General features: G+C 39.7%; 1 protein-coding gene and 1 pseudogene across 2 annotated transcripts in view; both read right to left on the reverse strand.

Moving 5' to 3' along the window:
• Positions 1-14,740, reverse strand: part of MGA (MAX dimerization protein MGA) — a 167,294-nt gene that overhangs the window by 129,942 nt on the left and 22,612 nt on the right. The gene's annotated exons all lie outside the window — the stretch shown is intronic.
• LOC144616557 (small ribosomal subunit protein uS8 pseudogene) lies at positions 3,847-4,708 on the reverse strand (annotated as a pseudogene).

Below are 14,740 nucleotides of genomic sequence, written 5' to 3' on the forward strand. Positions count from 1 at the left end.
TCAAATGTCATACCATCTTAACTGCAAGAAATGAATTACAACACTTCTCTAGACTGAACTTTATTCATTTGTAAATTCTCATAGTGATTTTAAGGTTAGTGAGAACTTCAAGACAATTAAACAATGACCTCCAGGTTGCACCTACACTCCTTAGCTTCAGCATAAACAAGACCTCAATATTCTGGATTCATCTTTCTTTCTTGTATGCCCTATACTTTACCTGAACATTTTGCAGTTACAATTTCCACTACTATAGCATCTTCTCCCTGTCTTCATAGTCTATCAACATCATTCTCCCTAATCTCCTCCTACAGAAATCTTCTCATTCTTAGAAGTCTAGTGCTTTCATGGAGCCTATCTGGATGCCCTTGCTGACATAAACAATGGCCTTCTTCGAAATAATCTAGTTCTTGCCAGATTGATCAACAAAATCACAGCTCCCCCTTAAGGTAAAAGCTCCACCAACAGCCCCCTGCAAGTTAAGGAGCTGTATTGTGGCCTCTTATTTCCTGTTATCTCCTAATCTCCATATAAATTCCACACAACCCTGGCACACAGGCATGCACCTGACCCAAAAGATTATCAATCCTGCAGAATGGCCATCAGCCTAGGAGGAAAGAGCTTGCTAAGAGCTTAGCCCAACAGATATGACAGACAGATTCTCTTAGATGCAAATGCACTCTCTCTCTCTCTCTCTCTCTCAACTGAATGGGAAGCAGTAGGAGGGACTTGCATAGGTAGGAATCAAGAAGAGAATCTGAGCCATTTCCAGAGAAAAGGACCTAACAGAAAGCATACATGAGATGACACAAGGTAAGGAAAAGCATATACAAAGAAAAGGATGAAGTCAGGGGATGAATGAAACAGGAATGGTATAACCAGAGACCAAAAGAGACATTAAGAAAACCTAATAGAGGAGCGCCTGGCTGATTCAGATGGCAGAGCATGCAATTCCCGATCTCAGGGTCCTGAGTTCAAGCCCATGTTGCGTGGAGAGGGGACAGGAAAGAGAGGAGTGGAGAGGAAGGGGTAGAGGAGAGGGAGAGGGGAGGAGGGGGAGGGTAAGGGAGGAGAGTAGAGGAAAGGAAACTCTAATGCAGGGGAAAAATGACAAATTCACATGCTGAAAAGGCTATAAGAAAATATATTCTCTATAGCTTCAACGGATTCCTCCAGTTCCTTAACTACATATATTCCAGTCTGTCTGAGGTGTGGATCCAAAATGTTTATCCTGGATTAATTATGGCATTCCAGGCTCCCTTTTACCATGTGGATGTGTGAAATGAACATCCAGTTCTTAAAGAAATCCAAATATCTCTTTGTCACCTGTGATGGAAAGAAGCATAACATACACCAATAACCCGTCACTTTCTTGAAAACAAAAACTAGGTTTATTCATCTAAGGAACTGCCAAAAGTACCTGCAACTGTGTCTTTAACAAAGCTCAGTAATGACTGCATTTGTTGTAGAAATACTAACTTAACAAAATCTCAGATATCCAGATTATTCTAAAACAGAAGCAATCTAGACCTAGAGGAAAAGTCAGACATAGAAGACTATTTCTCTGTACATAAAGGGGTCCAAAGCAGGAGAGATACTGATCCAAACCTACAAATACTAGTCACCCAGATACAGGCAAATCAGGGCATCACATTCCCCCAGCTATAACTAGATCAAAGATGGACACATGGCTCATCTTGTCAATGACAGTCAAGCATGGGACTTTTGAGTTATTGGACGAAGAGAAGTTCTTTCTACTACACCAGAACTGGAAAGACAACAACTAGAGCTATTTTAGTCACCTTACTGCTATATGAAACCTAAAGATCAAATCAACACATAGTGGAGAGCAGATCTGAATTCAGAAAAGGAAAGAGACTAGGTCCTGGTAACATCATCAACATCATCTAAACTACAAAAGCCATACCTGAAGTCAGTGCTTTCCCTAGACTTTTCAGTAACCTAAGACAAAGTATTCTCTTTTCAAGCCAATTTGGTTTGGGTTTTTGGTCACTTGCAACCAAGATTCATAATTCATAAAGAAACTCTCCTGGGGCACCTGGGTGGCTCAGTCGGTTGAGCATCTGACTTAGGCTCAGGTCATGATCTCACAGTTCGTGGGATCAAGCCCCTCATCAGGCTCTGTGCTCACAGCTCAGAACCTGAAGCCTGCTTCAGATTCTGTGTCTCCCTCTCTCTCTCTCTGCCCCTTCCCCACTCACACACGCGTGCTCTCCTCTCAAAAATAATAAACATTAAAAAAAATTTTTAATTAAAAAACTCTCCAAAAATCCATATTCATTTCTCTTTAATTTTAATTTTTTTCAAAAATTCTAGCACATTTTAAAATAAAAAAGTAGGGGCACCTGGGTGGCTCAGTCAGTTAAGCATCTGACTTCAGTTCAGGTCATGATCTCACAGCTTGTGAGTTCAAGCCCCGTGTCAGGCTCTGTGCTGACAGCTGAAGCCTGCTTCAGATTCTGTGTCTCCCTCTCACTCTCTGCTCCTCCCCTGCTCACGCTGTCTCTGTCTCTCAAAAACATTAAAAAAAAAATTATTTTTAAATCAATCCGAGTCACAGCACCAAAAAATATATATATACTAAATTAAATTTTAAAATTAACCCATATCCCAACATCCTAAAACCATAGTTATTCATTTCCATTTGCTTCCAGTTTACATACACAAGCCATTCAATTTTAAACTGACAATCACTCTATTCTAAAATGATCCTTGTCACGACATCCATCCCAGCATGGGCTTATAACCCTTCTACAAGCATCTTGGGAATCCTTGGACACAACCAGCCCTTGACCACATTCTTCCTGGGAGCCTTTACCTAACGAGGGACTTCAACTCTGTTGAGGATATGAAATCTCTCACCCAGAATATGGCCTTTGTTACCCTTACCATTAACTTTATAAAAGCCTTTATCACCTCTATGCGATCAAGTCACATATTTTAAACCAGTTTCGGTATCAAAATAATTTGTGTCAAAGTTCAGACAAGTGAGCCCAATCAAAAACTTCCAACATGCAAAGGCAGTAATATCCCCACCGTGATCTACCTTTCTTGTCTAAATATCCTCAGCCCTGGTTCCTTCCATAATATCACTTGCCCAAATCTTTTCCATTATGCCCAAGAAAATAATCATTCTCTTGTTACCAAATCCCAGACTCCCTCAACCTTTTTGAACAATGTTCCTTCTACTTATTTACCTTCACTTAAACCTGGCTCTACCATCAAGATTTTCTCACAGCTCTCTCTTTACTGCAGTCCATACCCCCACAGAGCCAGCAGTGATTGGCACTCACTTGCCTCTCTACTGCAGCTTCCAGATCATGATCATCCTCCTTTATGGTCCCCATGTTCCCCTCCTTTATGGTCCCCCCATGGGACCCCATGTTCCAGATATATCCTCTCCTCATCACTAGTATCTTCTGATCCTTTAGTCATAACTCCTCATTGACTGAGGGGCTCAAACTCACAGACAGAGAGATCATGACCTGAGCTGAAGTCAGATGTTTAACCAACTGAGCCACCCAGGCACCCCAGGTCACCACAACTTCATAATCATCAAGTCAAATTAACATTTTTCCTGTCTTTATTTTTCTCGTTTTTAAATTTGTTTTTAATGTTTATTTATTTTTAAGAGAGAGCGAGCGTGAGCGGGGTAGGGGCAGAGAAAGATGAAAACACGGAATCCGAAGCAGGTTCCAGGCTCTGTCAGCATAGAGCCCAACTCGGGTTTCAAACTCACACGCATGAGAGATCATGACCTGAGCCAAAGTCGGACGCTTAACCGACCGAGCCACCCAGGCGCCCGTAATGTTTATTTATTTTTGAGAGAGAGACAGAGTGAGAGCAGGGGAGGGGGAGAGACAGAGGGAGACACAGAATCCGAAGCAGGTTCTAGGCTCTGGGCCTACGCGGGGCTCGGACTCACCAACCATGAAATCATAACCTGAGCCAAAGTCGGATGCTTAACTGACTGAGCCACCCAGGCGCCCTGAGGCACCAGATTCTTAAGAGTTCATAAAAACCTGAAGTTTTTTCAAAAGTTTTTTTCCCCATTGAGGCATTTTATTTGCACGTATGTATTACATCTTTAGAAAAAGAATCCCAGGATTTTCCCTCCTGTGTGTTTTTGTCTTGCTTCTTCATGGTCCATGATGCCAGCTGAGGGTGTCAGTACAATGAAACCAAACTGGCAGAATGGGAGAGTATTCTGCCATCTTCTAGATCCTTGAGTTGTAAGTCAAATCTGGGGCTGATCTCTCCACACTTGTTTAACCTGCCTGTGAGGTTCACAACAATTTTCCCAGCTCTGTGATCATCAATGATTTCAAGTTCATTAATGTAACCATGCTTCAGCATCACCATTAGAAACCAAATGACTTTGGAGCCTGACATAATAAGAACCTGGTGTTGGCCTCTCTTTTCAGCATTGTTAATTAACACTGTTAAAAGCATCTGCCAGGACATTCATGTGCATCATTATGGTGGCACAGAAAAATGGTGGAAAAAAGCTAAGCACAAATAAATCTGAGGCACCAAATCTTTTAAGACTTCATAAAAACTTGAAGTTCAGGTTTTTTCAAAAGTTTTTTCAAACATTTTTAGAAGTGAACAAGCAGAAGACACACATGAAAATTCAGAATTTCTGCCTTTTCATCCCAAACTTAAACCATTGAAAAATTCACTTTGTGTTGTTTCTAGGTAGACTTCTTCCCACACATTTTCCACGAATTATTCCCACCATCAACATTTTAAATGATTTCAAGTGCTAATAGCAGCAGCAGTTCTTATTAAAACATGTTCCTGACTTGCAAAGAAACCTTTCCAGATAGAAGACAAAGACTGAGAGGCCTAAGACTCTCACATTTTGGTCCTACAACACCAGAATCCTCAGCACCTTCTTGCTGTTTCAAACATTTTGATTTAGTAAGCTTTATATACTCTTTGAAAAAGCAAATGCCTTTCTCAAAACACTTTACTAACAATAAGCCATAGTTTTGTATAGCATTTTAAGTTTCTAAAGCATTTTAACATATACTTTCTTCATTTTTAACTCACATTCTCTATAAAACAGTCAAGGCAAGCATTAATATTCTTTTACAATAAGAAAACTAAAACCTAAGTTGTTCATTGATTATAAATCACATAGCTAAAAAGTGGCAATCAGGCATAATCACCTCCAAATTTTCTCTCTCCTAGTCCTATGTCCTCAGCCACTTATCTCCACCCTATCCATCTTAAAGGAAAAGGTATCTCTCCTTTCTAAAACTAGTTCCCTACCAGATCCTTAAGCCTAGAACCCTCAACTGCTCACAGAATCAACTAACTCCTTTTTCCAAACCACAATATCTCCCTATCCTGTAACTACATCTCCACATTCTATACATATGTTCAACTCTTCCCCTTAAAAAAAAAAAAAAAAAAAAATCCTCAACTCTTCCTATCCCATAAGGTGTGACCCAATCTCTTTCCCTACCAAACCCTTAAGAGTTGTACTGCATTTTCATCTCTTCACTAAAATATTCCTTATTAAAGGTCACCAGTGATTTTCTAGTGGCCACATCCAATAACCACTTTTCAGTTATTATCCTTAGGTGTTCAATCTTTGTCCTAAGCTAAATGACACTACTGATCACTCTACTCCTCCTAAAACTTGCATCACTCCTGGACTCTTGCTATGTCCCTCTCTCATTTTCTTACCACTGACTTCCTTTTTAACATCATTTGCAAATTACCTACCTGTTGGTTCTCTTCTGAGGCCCTCCCCATGGTCCCAGCCTTTTCTCTTTGGCTAAACACTCCCCCTGAACAATCTCTGCCACTTCCATGCCCTCAGTTTCTAACTATAAGCCTATGATTTCCTAAACTCTATGGTCTTAACACACCCTTTCATTCTTTGAGGAGAAAGCTAAAAGAAAACAAAAGTGAATATTTATCAAATCTCTGGGCAGGAAGGAGAAGAAGGTAGAACCATTTTCTAAGCTTAGAAACAAAGAAAATACAGATTTGACTGCATTAAAAATTTTAAGTTCTGTAAACTAAGACAAACAACATGGAAAATAAAGAAACTATACACATATATACTAATTATATACATCCATAAATCTATAACTTTATAAGTAAATGGAAAAATAAAGAAGTTTAGAAAGCAAGCAAGCTATTTTTAATTTTATTAAGTTTATTTGAGAGAGAACAAGCAGGGGAGGAGCAGAGAAAAGAGGGAAAGAGAGAGAATCCCAAGCAGGATCGTGCTGATAGCATGGAACCCAATGGGGGCTCAAACTCACAAACTGTGAGATCATGACCTGAGCCAAAATCAAGAGTCCCATGCCCAACCGACTGGGCCGCCCAGGTGCCCCACTTTCATAAAATTTTAAAACTGTCTTTGAACCCCCCCAAATCAAGAATTAGTACTATTCTAGATACATTTCTAGTCATGTTCTAAAACTGCATTTGGCTTGTGTATATGCATGCATGCGCATGCAAGTGTGGTCTTATAACTTTGACAACCAGCAAGTAGATAGATCTCGTCTACGTGGACTATCTGCAGATTTTTTTAGTAGTCACAAGAACAAAGGTAACCAATATACAGAGCTTGTCTGGTGAATCCTCATTCTATGTTTTCTGGACAAACACACACAGTTCATGGTAAGAAACATTCCTTATTCCCTTGGCCCAAACATTGCTGAGCCTGGTGTCAATGCACACATCTGGAGTTCCCATCTCCTCCAAGGCAAATTTATGGGTCTTTTTCAGGGTCCAAAGGGCACACTTTTTTTAAATTTTTTAATTTTTATTTTTTTTAGAGAGAGCATGAGCAAGGGAGAAAGGGATAGGGGGACAGAGAGAATCTTAAGCAGACTCCATGCTCACTGCAGATCCCAAGGGCATACTTCTTGAAGTCTACTCCATGAATGCACTTGTTAATGGTGATAATGCATTCTCTGGTCACAACTTCATTGATGGCAGAATGGCCCTTCTTATTCTCACCACCATTCCTTGCAGGAGCCATTGTGCCAGCCCCCGTCAGAAAGGAAGAGCATGAGGTATTATTGCATTAACTTTTTAAATAACATTATGCTATGTTCTTAACACTCAAGAGTCACCTCTACCACATGTGAGGCACTTTTATAGGTACCAGAGGATACAAGAGTCTACAAAATAGATAAAAGTCACTGTCCTGCCCACTGTTTATACAGGATTCTAGTCTGGGGATAGGGAGAAGAGACAAATAAAATTAAATAAAAAATATATATGTTAAATGGTGACTAAGTGCTATGGAAATGATGTAGGAAAAGGAGATTAGCAGCATTGCAAAGGGTCATAAGGTTAAACATTGTGGTTAAGGACTCACTGAGAAGGTGACATTTAAATAAAGAAGAGAATAAGCCATATTTCAGAGAATATTCCAGGCAAAGGCCTGCAGATGGAGGCTTTCCCAGAGTGTTTGAGGGATAACAAGGAAGCATTAAGGCTAAAGAACAGTGTTAGAGAGGAACAACAATTGAAAATGAGATCACACATATTTTCTGAGTATGCTAAACCACAAGGCTTAACTGCCCTCTAATTCTAAGCCATTTCTGTAAGCTATTCACACACACAATTAATAAATTAAGTCAAGACAGGGTAACCACAGCTTGACTACCGTGTGACTGCTTGCTCCAAGGGGGTGATTTGGAGGTAGAAAAAGGTCAGAATTCAGTTTTGGACAAATTTAAAATCCTATTAGACATCCAACTGGAGATATTGGGTAGGTAACTGAATACAAGAGTCCAGATTTAGGAGAAAAGGCCAAACCTGAAGATACAAATTCAAAAGTCGTTTGTGTAAGAGACTAAATAAGCTGAGGAAATAAAGTTTTCTTATTTTGAATTTATTTTTTCTGTAGTTTTTCTTTTCTTTTTTTATTTGTTTAGAGAGAGAGAAAGCACACAAGCAGGGTAGGCAGAGAGAGAGAAAGAGACAGGGAGGGAAGGAGGGAGGGGGGGAGAGAGAGAGAGAGAGAGAGAGAAGAGAATTCCAAGCAGTGGAAGCCCTGTGGAGCCCTACTAAGGACTCTATGTATTCACCATGAGACCGTGACCTGAGCTGAAATTGAGTCTGACACTAGTGACTGAGCCACTCAGGCACCCCTCTTTTTTTTCTTTTCAAATTTTTATTTCAATTCTACTTAGTTGGGACGCCTGGGTGGCTCGGTCAGTTGGGCATCCGACTTAGGCTCAGGTCATGATCTTGTGGTCTGTACATTCAAGCCCCGCATCGGGCTTTGTGCTGACAGCTCAGGGCCTGGGGCCTGCTTTGGATTCTATGTCTCCCTCTCTCTCTGCCCCATCCCTGCTCATGCTCTCTCTCAAAAATAAATGATAAAAAAATAATAATAAGTAAATAAATTCTACTTAGTTAACATACGTGCAATAATGGTTTCAGGAGTAGAATTCAGTGATTCATCACTTACATACAATACCAGTGCTCATCATAACAAATGCCCTATCAATTCTCGGTAGGAAATAAAGAATTTTTTTTTAATTTATTTCTTTTTAGGTTATTTAGAGACAGAGACAGAGAGAGAGCGCACGTGCACACGTGCATGAGGGGGAAGGGGCAGAGAGAGAGAGGGGGAGAGAGAGAATCTCAAGCAGGCTCTATGCAGTCAGCATAGAAACTGACTCAGGGCTCGATATAACAAACTCCAGATCAAGACCTGAGATGAAACCAACAGTCAGACATTCAACCAACTAAGCCACCCAGGTGCCCCAAAATAAAGTTGTTGTTGTTTTTTTTAAGATGATAATCAAGGTGTGAGCCCTGAGCATTCTAACATTGAAAGGAGGGAGGTAAGGAAGAACTAGCACACAGCAAGAAGGACAGACCCTGAGACAAGAGTAGAACTAGGAGAATGTGATGTCCTGGAAAAGCAAGTGGGAAAATGGTTAGGTTCAAGAACAAGAAAGTAATTAACTATGGCAAAGCTGCTAACAGACCATGTGGAATGAGGAATGACTGATGGATTTAGCAATGTAGAGATAAATGGTCACAAAGTAGAAATCTACAGGAGCAGTGGGGACAAAAGCCTAACGGAATTTAAGAAAAAATGTGAGGAGATTAACTGTAGACACAAGACAAGAGTTTCACTCTAATTAAACACACATTTCTTGGGACACCTGGGTGACTCAGTCAGTTAAGCATCCAATTGCAGCTCAGGTCATGATCTCACGAATTCTAGCCCTGTGTCAGGCTCTGTGCTGACAGTTCAGAGCCTGGAGCCTGCTTCAGATTCTGTGTCTCCCTTTCTCTCTGACCCTTCCCCACTCACACCCTGTTTCTCCTTATCAAAAATAAACATTTAAAAAAATTTTTTTTCATTTTTTTGGGGGCACCTGGGTGGCTCAGTTGGTTAAGTGTCCGACTTGGCTCATGTCATGATCTCACAGTTGGTGGGTTCAAGCCCCGCATCGGGCTCTGTGCTGACAGTGCGGAGCCTGTATGGAATTTTGTCTCCCTCATCTCTGCCCTTCCTCCACTTGTGCTATCTCTGTCTCTCTCAAAATAAATAATCTTAAAAAAAAAATCTTTATAAAAAATAAAATGTGAAGGGGTACCTACATGGCTCAGTTGGTTAAGCATCCTACTCTTAGTAGCAATTCAGGTTATGATTTCACAGTTTGGTTCTTGGGATCGAACCCCGACTCAGGATCTGCGTGGGATTCTCTCTCTGCTCCTCCACACTCATGTGTTCTTGCTAGCTCTCTCTCAAAATAAATAAATAAACTTTAACAAAAATAAAAACGTTTAAGATAAACACTATAGATCTCTAGAAAGGAATACACCGAAATGTTAAAGCAGTGGTTATATTACAGCATTGTGCGATTAAAGCTGACTTCAATTTTCTTATAATATTCCTACATTCTTCAAATGTTCAACAGTAAACACGTACAGTTTTACTTAATAGTTCTTTAAATGTTCATATCCTCCAACCAAGAAGCTATATCTAAGTATCGCTCCTAAGGAAACACCCTGAAACTTAAAGTTTTACGCACCAAAAAAAATTTAATTTTTTTTAATCTTTATTTTAACATAGGCTCCACATTCAATGTGGGGCTTGCATGCACAACCCCAAGATCAAGAGTTACATACTCTACTGACTGAACCAGCCAGGTACCCCAGGCACCAAAATTTTTATTATGGTTTACCAAAACAGTAATATTAACACCCAAGTTTCCAATAGTAGGGAATAGTAAAAGTTTAAGGTATGTTTTCTCAATTTAGAAGGATGTTGGTTAACTGGAAAATGCTTATATTAAAGTGTTAACTGAATAGGGGCACCTGGGTGGCTAAGTTACTTAAGCATCCAACTCTTGGTCTCAGCTCAGGTCATGATCTCATGGTTCATAGGATTGAGCCCTACATTGGGCCCTGTGATGACAGCATAGATCCTGCTTAGGATAGAACCTCTCTCCCTCTATCTGCTCCTCCCCTCTCTCTCTAAAAAAGTTAACTCTAATGTTTAAAATGTTAACTGAATGTTAATAAAAACTGAACACACAGTGGACTAGTCAGATGTGCTTCTCTCTTTGCCCACCTAATCTCCTCTAAAACAACAGCAAAATTATTTTCAAAAGGGAAAAAGATGGGGCACCTGGGTGGTGCAGTTGGTTAGGCATGCACTATTGATTTCAGCTCAGGTCATAATCTTGAACATGAGTTCAAGCCCCGCATTGGGCTCTGCACTGATCATGAAGAGCCTGATTGGTATTCTCTCTCTCCCTCTACCACTCTCCCTCTCCCTATCTCTCTCTCACTCAAAATAAATAAATAAACTTTAAAAAGGGGGGGGGGGGGGGGAGGTGACAATGAAGACTAAAGAAAGATAAAGAAGAGACAAAGGATTATTAAAGGACACAACAAATGATGTCAACAAGTCTTGTAATGTAGAAAAATGTTCCAGTGATTAGCAAAACAGAGGAAGAGACAAATTAAATGCCTGGCAAGGGGGGTACCAAAAATGAACAAGCCATTTTACCCAATTGAATAAATGTTTGAAAGCAACTGACCATTCACATTCTTTCATTTCACAAATGTTTCCTAAGTGCCTACTAGGCGCCAGATTCTGTAATATGCATAGAGTATAAAAAGTGAAAAAGTTCTTTAAGGAGTTCACCTCCTTATCATCTAGATTTCCATTCTGAAGTTTGTAAGCTTAGGCTAACATTTTGCCTGTCACTTAAACATATACTGTCAGGAAGACAGAAGAAATTTTGCATTGAGCACACCAACTCTTTCTAGCTAATTCCAAAAAGTGATACCAAATGTCACTGCACACTTCCTCTGGAGGTACACAATTATAATTGCTCAGATTACCAGATGTGTTTGGCAACCCTTACAATGACTCTGTACTTAGATTAAAAATGTAACTATTGGGTGCCTGGGTGGCTCAGTTGGTTGAGTGTCCGACTTTGGCTCAGATCATGATCTCACTGTCTTTGAGTTCAAGCCCCACATTGGGTCTGGTGCTGACAGCTCAGAGCCTGGAGCCTGCTTCAAATTGTGTCTCCCTCTCTCTCTGCCCCTCCCCACTCTCTGTTTCTCTCAAAAATAAATAAACATTAAAAACAATTTTTTTAATGTAGCTATTAACACATTATTCAGTGCTTTTAGTGTTAACTGCTTTGGGCTTTCATGTTTCTAGAGATATTTATGATGTATTTCTTTTTCTATTTTTAAAGAGAATGAGTTTTTTTCTGTTTATTTATTTATTTGATAGACAGGTGCAGAGACAGAGGAGAGAGAGAATCTTGCAGGCTCCACACTGCCAGCGCAGAACCCAACGTGGGGCCTGATCCCACAAACCTCGAGACCATGACAGTAGCCAACATCAAGAGTACAATGTTCAAAATCAAGAGTATGATGCTCAACTGACTGAGCCACCCAGGAGCCCCTATGACGTATTTCTTTTAGAGAAAAATTAAAACTTGATATTCTATCTTATGCAAAAGTGTAACTGACTTCACTCATCTTTTTTATTTTTTTATTTTTTTTTAATGTTTATTTATTTTTGAGACAGAGAGAGACAGAGCGTGAGTGGGGGAGGGGCAGAGAGAGAGGGAGACACAGAATCTGAAACAGGCTCCAGGCTCTGAGCTGTCAGCACAGAGCCCGATGCGGGGCTCGAACCCACAAACCGTAAGATCATGACCTGAGCCGAAGCTGGACGCTTAACCGACTGAGCCACCCAGGCGCCCCTTGACTCATCTTTTTATCAGGTGAACCACAGCAGAAAATATTTCCATTCAGAGTGACCATGAGGTTATGGGACTGCTAAAGTGAGCAAGTGAAGGGCTTACGTTAGTATCATTAAAGTCCATCTGCATCAACAAACTGGAGAAAGCAAATAGAGGTTAAAAGCAAGGTGACCACTATTAAGCATACCCCTGGTCAAAACTGGAAAATATAATAAAAATACCTCCTACTGGGAGAAAAAACAAGGAAAACAAATACAATGATAATTTTCATCTTCCAGATAGAGATTATGTAACATTTGGATAATTTATAATGGTGATCATATCATAAAAAAATATCTACATGAAAAATTAGAGCCCGTCATCCCAACTAAGTGGCTTCCTATATTATAACTTAATAGTTAATGACAATCTTCTAATAACAAGGTAGTTGCTACTACTATTTATATCAACATGCGATAAACTAAGTGGTAGTGATATATTATCAAGAGCCTTTGCTTATACCCAGAAGACAACTGAGAGATTTACTAGATTTACTAGATTTACTAGATTTAAAAATTTACTAGATTTAAAAACCCTGGTACAGGGTTGCCTGGGTGGCTCAGTCGGTTAAGCGTCCGACTTTGGCTCAGGTCATGATCTAACAGTTCATCACGAGTCTGAGCCCCACATCAGGATCTCTGCTGTCAGCACAGAGCCTGCTTGGGATTCTCTCCTTCCCTCTCTCTCTGCCCTTCCCCAGCTCACATGCACTCTCTCTCCCTCTCAAAATAAACTTAAAAAAAAAAAAAAAAAAAAGTGGTAGTACACATGATCATGGATGAGAAGAACACTGTTAAAATGTCCTTACCATCCAAAGCAATCTACAGACTCATGCAATTCCTGTCAAAATACTAGTAATCAAAACCACAATGAGATATTTACCACTTCATACCCATTAAGACTATAATCAAAGAAACAGAAAATAATTTGCTTGCGTTGGCAAGGAAGTGGAGCAATTCTAGAACCTTGTGCATAGCAAATGGGAATATAAGATGGTACAGTTACTGTGGAAAACAATTGGTGATTCCTCAAAAAGTTAAACAAAGAATTACCAAATTATCCAGCAATTCCATTTCTGAGCGTGTACCTAAAAGAACTGAATGCAGGAACTCAGACACTTCTACTGCAATGTTCATAACAATATTATTCACAGTAGCCAAAAGGTGGAAACCACCCAAATGTCCACTGATGAATACATACACAAAATGTGGTATATCCATACAATGGAATATATTCAGCTTTAAAAAGGAAGAAAATTCTAACACGTGCTACAACAGAAATGAATCTTGAAGACATTATGCTTAGTAAAATGAGCTTGGGGCAAAAAAGGACAAATATTTTATATGATTCAATTTATATGAGATACCCGGCAAAGTCAAATTCATGGAGACAGAAAACAGAATGGTAATTGCCAAGACCTAGAAAAAAAGAGAATGGAAAATTAGTGGTTTTAATGGTCACAGAGTTTCAGTTTGGACAGATAAAACAGCTCTGGAGACAGATGGTAGTGATGCACAATGATGTAAATATTTTATGTACTATTAAAAATGGTTAAATTGGTAAATTTTATGTTTATCTACCACCAAAAATAAAGAAGAACTGTAGGTAAAATTTTAGTAAAATTGTGAAGATAAGGACTTTATCCTCTCCTTTGAAAAGAATCTGGTATAAGGATCAGCTAAAGTTAAATAACCTTTGTAAAGAATGAATAAACCATACTGCTGCAAATTAACTCACCCACCTCAAAGAATGATCCTGTATGTTTCTGAAATTTTATTTCAATACAAAGTTTGTTAAATGAATTCTTTTCATCTAACCTGTGTCCATTAACTGTCCTGATTTTCTTTTTATATATACATATATGTTTATTTATTTATTTTGAAAGAAGAAGGAGAGGGAGAGAGAGAATCCCAAGCAGGATCCACCCTGTCAGTACAAAGCCCAAAACTCAAAAACCGTAAGATCATGACCCGAGCCGAAATCAAGAGCCAGGCAGTCAAGCAGCTGAGCCACCCAGGTGCCCCTTCCTCATGCTTTTTTATAATGTTGATCTATTTTGAGTGAGAGAGGTGTCCTGATTTTCAAGATAACCCACACAGTGGTCTCAAAAAGTCCCTTCATCTTTTATTTCCCATCATTTCCTGCCATAAATACTCCCCTCCGATCATACTTTATACTGATCTTGCTCAGTAGGTTAAGCAACCAACTCTTGATTTCGGCTCAGGCAGTGATCTCAAGATTCATAATAAGCTCAAACCCTGCATCAAGCTCTGCACCAGCAGCATGGAGCCTGCTTAAGATTCTCTCTTCTCTCTCTCTCTCTCTGTCTCTGTCTCTCTCTCTCTCTGGGCCCTGGGTAGCTCACTTCGTTAACTGTCTGACTTTGGCTCAGGTCATGATCTCACAGTTCTTGAGTTTGAGCCCCTATCAGGCTTTCTGCTGTC

This window comes from Panthera onca, chromosome B3 (genome assembly GCF_046562875.1).
Source record: "Panthera onca isolate mPanOnc1 chromosome B3, mPanOnc1 haplotype 2, whole genome shotgun sequence".
Lineage (NCBI taxonomy): Eukaryota > Metazoa > Chordata > Mammalia > Carnivora > Felidae > Panthera > Panthera onca.